This window comes from Diceros bicornis, chromosome X, assembly GCF_020826845.1.
Source record: "Diceros bicornis minor isolate mBicDic1 chromosome X, mDicBic1.mat.cur, whole genome shotgun sequence".
Classification (NCBI taxonomy): domain Eukaryota; kingdom Metazoa; phylum Chordata; class Mammalia; order Perissodactyla; family Rhinocerotidae; genus Diceros; species Diceros bicornis.
In genome coordinates this window covers 59,533,214-59,539,884 of record NC_080781.1, presented here as the reverse complement: position 1 = coordinate 59,539,884, position 6,671 = coordinate 59,533,214, and the positions used below count along the sequence as shown (strand labels likewise).

At 44.5% G+C, this 6,671-nt stretch overlaps 1 long non-coding RNA gene across 1 annotated transcript; it reads right to left on the bottom strand.

Annotated features, from left to right (window-relative positions):
• Window positions 1-1,588: 1,588 nt before the first annotated feature.
• On the bottom strand, window positions 1,589-5,512 carry LOC131401074 (uncharacterized). The gene is made up of 2 exons (XR_009217530.1): window positions 5,408-5,512; window positions 1,589-2,542 (listed from the first exon to the last, which is right to left on the bottom strand). It is a non-coding gene; the product is annotated as an uncharacterized LOC131401074 (long non-coding RNA).
• Between the last annotated feature and the right edge of the window lie 1,159 nt (window positions 5,513-6,671).

The window sequence follows — 6,671 nt, the reverse complement described above, 5'->3', positions numbered from 1 at the left end:
CAAAGGTTTCCATCTCCTGGAATCCTGAAATCTTTGTAATCCTGAAATCTATCTCCTAGCCCCTTCTTACAGTGTGGGGTGGAATTCAGAGCAAAGAAGTCCTTCTCCTCAAGCAGGAATAAGGAATAGGAGTATGAGCATGTGTGTTCGTGTTTGTCTGTCTGTGTATGTGCACACACACATATATCTTTAAATCAATCCCCGCTATGAGGACCTGTTCTGGGCCAGGTCAACACTGCTTCCTTTCCCTCATGTAATTCATGTCAAATCAACTTCTTTACCACTCAAGGAAACTGACATGTTACCACTTTTAGTTCCAATGCAGCCCTAAGGTCAGTTCAGGTTTCACTAGGGTCTGCTCCCCTTTGGGATGATTATAGAAGTCAAAATAGCACACAAAAGTGAATAGGGAAGAGTCCTTTGCTTCACCACCAGCAACCTGCCAAGTCCATGGTCAAAACCTCAGCATTTCCCCATCCCCAGATGCCACCTTCACATAGGTGGTGAAAGGAGCAACTTCTTCCCCATCATGCTTACAAGCCTCTGAAACAGGGCCCTCACCCAGTGGAAACCTCAGCTTCCTTCATGAAACACCTCTGTGTCCAGACCCCACAGCCTTTGAAAACAACCATTATTTCTTCCTACTACCCTTAGAGAAAGGAATTATTGGGGTTGGGAATAGAATCCTAGTTGTATTTCTATTGGTAAAAGGAGCTCCAAATCCAGGGACACCCCTCTCCATAGAAGTTGTGGAACCCCAGGGATATCTCAGAGTCTCTTCTCTTGGAGAGCTTAGAGATTATTGATTATAACTCTCCCATGTTACAGATGAGGAAATTAAGCCCATAGAGGAATAGTGACTTGTCTAAAGTCACACACATCAAGTAAGTGGTAGACCAGACACCAGAAGACAGCTCTGTGAACTCCTAGAAGCATATACTCATTGCAGCCAGAAATTTCTGGAGATCATCTTTGCCCCAAAACTGATAATTTTTTCCATACAAGACAATCCAGTAAGAGAGTCCTAGGTATGGTGCTAGCCTAAAGCTGCAATATAGGCTAAACAAAAATAGGATGATAACATAGGACCTGTCTTAGGCAGGTGGCTGGTAGCGGGAAAGTAGAGGAGTAAAAAGAGGAGATCTCCAGAAGAGAAGGAAAGTATGATGTTCCTCCAGGGAAGTTTCCCAAATTTTGTTCCATGGAACATTAAACCCAGGAGATGGCACACAGAAAAAAATTTCCAAGATCAGATAGGCGTGAGAAATGCTTTATTCTATAGCTCCCTCATAGAGATTTCCAATGCAACATTAGAATACTAAAGACTCTGATAAATCCTGCAATAAAATGCTTGTATGACTTTATCTTACCAAGTAATTCCAAAACTTATTTGGCCTCTGAGCCTACCTTTTTTCCCTCCTCTTCTTTGCCCTTGACCCTATTTCTCAGGAAGAAAAACCCTCCTTGTTGGCTATTAGCTTAAACACTCTATAACATTGTAGTGACCACGGTTTAATTTTTTTCTCACAAAATTCATAGGTAGCATTTGACCCAAAGGCCCAAAGTTAATGGACTAGTGGCAAGTCAATCAATCAATAAACATTTATTGAGTATTTTCTGTAACCAGAGTACTGTGCTAGGGACTGGGGTAGAGGTGGAGTGGGGAGACAGCAATCAAGGAAACATAGTCTTGTCTTTTAGAAGCTCACAATCTAGTGGGGAATTAAAAAATATCCCCTGGAAAAGTTCACTAACAATTCAAGAGGTGCCATTAGGCAGTAGGAGATAAAAAGATATATACAAGGACCCAAGCAAGGAGTGCTTTGAGAATGAAGAAAGAAAGAGTGTAGATTGACTTTTAAAAGTCCCTGGAGAGACTGGGCTTTGGCTGAGCCAGGAAGTATGGGAAAGCATTGGAAAGGCAGAGAGAAATGGAGACGGTGTACCCAGAAGGATAAAGGGTATGAGGAAAAGGAGAGAGATAGATAAAGTGAAACTGTGTTTAGAAGCCAAGACGGAGTGTCAGGAAAGTGGGTTTCTAAGCCCTTCCATAACGCTTGTGCGAGAATCCTGGTGTCCTTGCTGAGAGACTCTGGAAAAGAAACATGAAGGAAGAAAATAATGAATCAAGGAACACTTCCATCCCTGAGCCCCTTATATCTTTTCAAGACTAGTGTGCCCCACTTGGGTTCACACAATATGTATAGACACAGCCCAGGGCTGTAGCTCCCAGAGCTGCCTCACTTTCCCCTGGCACGCTCACATACAATGCTTCAGTTCCCTCAAAGTGACTGAAAATAACTTGAGAGTTTAGTTGGTGTTTGGCGAGTGTTCTTGTATCTAGCTGGCAGTCTATCTGTTGTATCCCAACTGCCCTGGCCTGGAGCTGCTAGGCATGTGCCGCACTTGGGGTATTTGACAAACTGACACTCTACCACATGGAGTGTCCAACTCAGCTTGTCAAATACACGGAGCGTGGCACTGCAGGAGGCTGGACCAGGGGCTTCAGTGGAGAGGCGAGATCTTCCTGGGAGATGCAGCCCTGGAGGGAAAGAGAGAGAAAGAAGTCACACCCTGAGCCCCAGGGAAACTGCAGAGGCTGTAGAGACTAACTGAAGCACCAGAACAGAGAAGTGAGCAAAATAAGCACAAGGCTCCTAACCACAAGAGGGATACTGAGGGTGTGTAGGGAAGGCCCAGTTGAGACTGCAGGTGAGGCCCCAGTGCTCAGCTAGAGGATTCTTAGACTTGATTCCTATAGCTATGGCATTTCTAGGGGTCCCGAGCTTCAGTGGGCTCTTTCACACAGCAGAGAGAAAGCAATTTGGTCATTGTCCTGCCTCCTTGACATCAGGAAAGACCAGGCCCCACAGTCAGTGTCATTGCTCCCCTTTCCCAACCCTCCCAGGCTATTCTCACAGTGTTGTAGTTATGAACACAGGCTTTCAGGTTAAACATGGGCTTGAATCCTGGCTCTGCCATTAAGTAGCTGGGAAACCTTGGATAAGTCATTTCATCTCTATGAGCTCTAGTTGTCCATATCCACAAAATGGGTATAATTATAGAACCTACCTAATAAATTATTGGGAGAATGACAAGAGATAATGTATGTAAAGCCCTTAGTTCAGTATTTGATATATAACGAATGCTCAAAAAAAATGGTGGTTGTGCTACCAGAAGGAAAGCAAGGGCAATTGACAATTGATTAAACAGGGTCAGGACAGATGAAACAGGAATTTCTTATGGCCTCAGCCTTGCTTAACACGGTACCTTTGTCCCACCAGGACTCAAGAATGGTGGCTATAAAAGGACTATCATCTAGTCTCACCCACTCATGTTATAAATGAGGAAACAAAGGCTCATATTGGGGAATAGAGTTGCTAAAGGTCATACAAGTTGTCTACAGTTCAGGGATGTGCCCTGTATCACCCCATTGTGCCCTCTAGCTTTCCATATTGGTCCTTTTACCTCCCTGCTCTGTATATCTCTCTGGCAAGAGGGAGACACATCAACAAGGAAGGCAAAAAACAGGCAGTGGACTTGGCAGTGAGGCATTGAGATCCTTCGACCTACAGCCATCAGGGAAATAAGGAAGCTGCCAGGAGCATGGTCAAGCCCGGAACTACTGGGAGAATTTCCTTGGCAACACCCAGATCCTGTTGCTAAAAATTCCAGGTTGTCTGCGTCAAATCCCTCCCCTTCCCAGCTGTGGCAGTTGATCTATGAGAAAGTAGATGGCCTATATTAAATACTGGCATGAAAAGTGGCAAATATTCCCAGGTTATCAGGAATGGAAAATTGTCCCATGGGGTCAGAAGGCCCTGTCTCAGCTTAGGCAGAGGGACTTGTCTTTCAGCAAAAACTCAGAGTTTTTTTTATTTTTTATTTTAACTCTTTTAGTTGAATGTGTGTTGGTGAGGGGGTCTCAGGCCCCTCCAATTTGAGATCTGAAAGTGACTTAAAATCTAAAGCTCTAAACAGTCTTTTCCAGCCCTTCATTCCCCTCTCTACCTACCTAATCCATCCCAAGCCATCCAGAAGTGTGGCTCTTTCAGCCAAAGCAACAATCATGGTCACCAGATATGGTATAGTGGACAGAATCAGACAAACTTGCATTCTAATGCTGCCTTAGGCACTAACTAAGCAAATATAGGGTTGGACAAGTCTTTCTTTGGGCTTCAGTTGCTTTTCTGGAAATGGGGACAAGAAGACTTACCTGGAAGAGTTGTTAGGAAAGTGTTTGTTGAGCTTTTCAGAGCCTCCCATATACCTGGGCTCAGTCCCTGGAGCTGTAGGTAGAGGCTAGCCAAGGAAGCTGATTAATAGAATTTGAGTTCAGGGTGGCAGGGGAGAGAGAACTGGATGAGTACCTTTCTTCTATCATCACCCTCACTGGCTACCAGCTCCAGTGAGAAGACCTGGATAAACTGGAGGTGTCCACAGCTTCCTAAATGCCCTTTGTGACGTCATCAAAAAGGAGGAGATGTATGAGGGTGCTAAAGATTCCTTCTTAGTATACTGGAAGTTGAAGAGCCTTATAGACCTGTTGCCCCAGTATAAACAGAAGGAGTCAGTGGCTGAGCTGAAACTAAGTTGATTTTATTTTCACTCTTAATGTTCTAGTTCATGCCTCTCCAATAGAGTGTATATAAGAAAAGCAGATTCAGTTGAGAAAGACTGGCCAGAACCTTAGGAAGAAGAGGCGGATATCTACATGGAGTGATATTGAGGGACTCTGAAAGCTCTTCTCTTGGTCTGTTATATTACATAAAATATTATCATTTGTCCACTGTTTTAACACACAAAGTAGCAGGACTTGCCCTGCAACTGACCCAGTTGGGCTTCCTCATACTGGAGGCAGTCTGGATTTTTTTCAGGCATGGTTCAGCCCCCTGTTCAGCACCCCCCCCCCCAGATATTTACTCAGCATCGCTCTCACGTCCTTTCTCAACAGAGGGCTGACAACCTTCAGAAAAAGGGATAAAAAACTAAAAGAGTCTCTAGAGACTATCCATCTAATCCTCCCCCTCCTTTTCTTTGAAGAAGAGCCAAAAAAGTGAGTTCTAGAATGGAGAAAGGACTTGCTCAAAGATACACAGTGTGTAAATGGAAAAACCAGGACTGCTACTCAAATTTCCTGACTTCTGTTTCCAGGGAACATTCCACTTCCGTGTGGCTGTCTCCTAAATAGCCTATTTGGGGAGGAAATGTCACTCACCCTCCCTTCTGACCATTAGAAGCTCCAGGATAGAAGACCAATGGGAGTCTTCTTCTCTCCCACCCTTGACCCAGGATCCATGAGGAAGGTTCAAAGAGAATGGGATGGGCAGGTCCAAGCCACCTCTGGTAGCTGTAGGCACTGCCCCAGCTTGGAAATCCAAGCAGAGAGAGTAAATGGATACTATACCTGTTCTGGAGTGGTGCCTTGGTCTCAGAGGAGGCACAGGTTCCCTGGTGATAAGCCAACCTGCAGGGGCCAGAGGGAACTGGGCTTTGTGCTGTGAGCAGGAAGGTCGTGTGTTTTGAAGGGACCTTGGTGTGTTCAAGAGGAAATAGAAATGAGGAAGATAAGGCTGAGGTTAGCCAACGGAAATCTGGGCGCAAAGTGACAAAATAGTGCTGTTGTGAAAGGGTTCACTACTGCAGTAACAGTCCCCAATGCCATTCCTCCTGCCCATTCCCAGCCAACCTCTAACAGATACTGTCTACCCAAGCTGCAGAGAGTCGGAGCAGAAAGTCCCTGGCTGCCTTAGGCTCTCTGTATGGGCCAAGGAGGTTTCCTCAGAGTTACTGAGGGAATCATGGAATGTCAGAGCTGAGACATTATCAAATGAAAATCCTCATTGTTAAAAGTGAGAAACTGACCTTCTGAGAGAAGAATGGATATGCCTGATATAAAAAAGCAAATCAGTGGCATAGCTGGAATTTGAATCCATTTCTATCACCTCCAAATCACATATTCTCTCACTCTGTCAGAATGCCTCCTGATCCTGAAATACCCATTTTAAATTCCCTGGCACAGCTTCTCCCATGGCACAGCTACATAGTTTGCAGGGCCCAGTGCAAAACAAAAATGATGAGCCCCTTGTAAAAAAAAGAAACTAAGAATTTCAAGATGGTAACAGTAGCAGTATGGGGTCACACTAAGCCAAGTGTGAAGTCACTAAGCCAAGTGTGGGGTCTTTTTAAGCATGGGGCCCTGTGAAACTTTACAGGTCACGTGTCTATGAAGTTGACTCTGTTAACCACAGGTCACATTCCAGTATCCAGAGGGCTTACAGAAGGAAAGAAAGAAGGAAATTCACATCTATTAAATTACTTACTATGTGCTTTACATGTGTTATCACGTTTAATCCACAACCCTCTGTATGGTATTATCATTATTCCTAAGTTTAGGTGAGGAAACTGAAGCACATAGAAGTAAAGTGAGTTGCCTAAGAATACAAAACTAGGAAACAATGGAGAAGGCAGGATTTTGCCCTCAAGTCTTTCTGACTTCAAATGTTAGGTTTTTCCTACTCTCCCACATTGGCTACAAGGAGAGGAGAGGAAAGTAGTTGACCTTGAGAAGGATAAGATGGTGCCAGACCTTTAAGTTTATCTGTGGCCTTCAGGTTTCATGAGGGACATGAACGGTATGAGAAGAAAGTGAGTGGCTTCCTAACACCTTG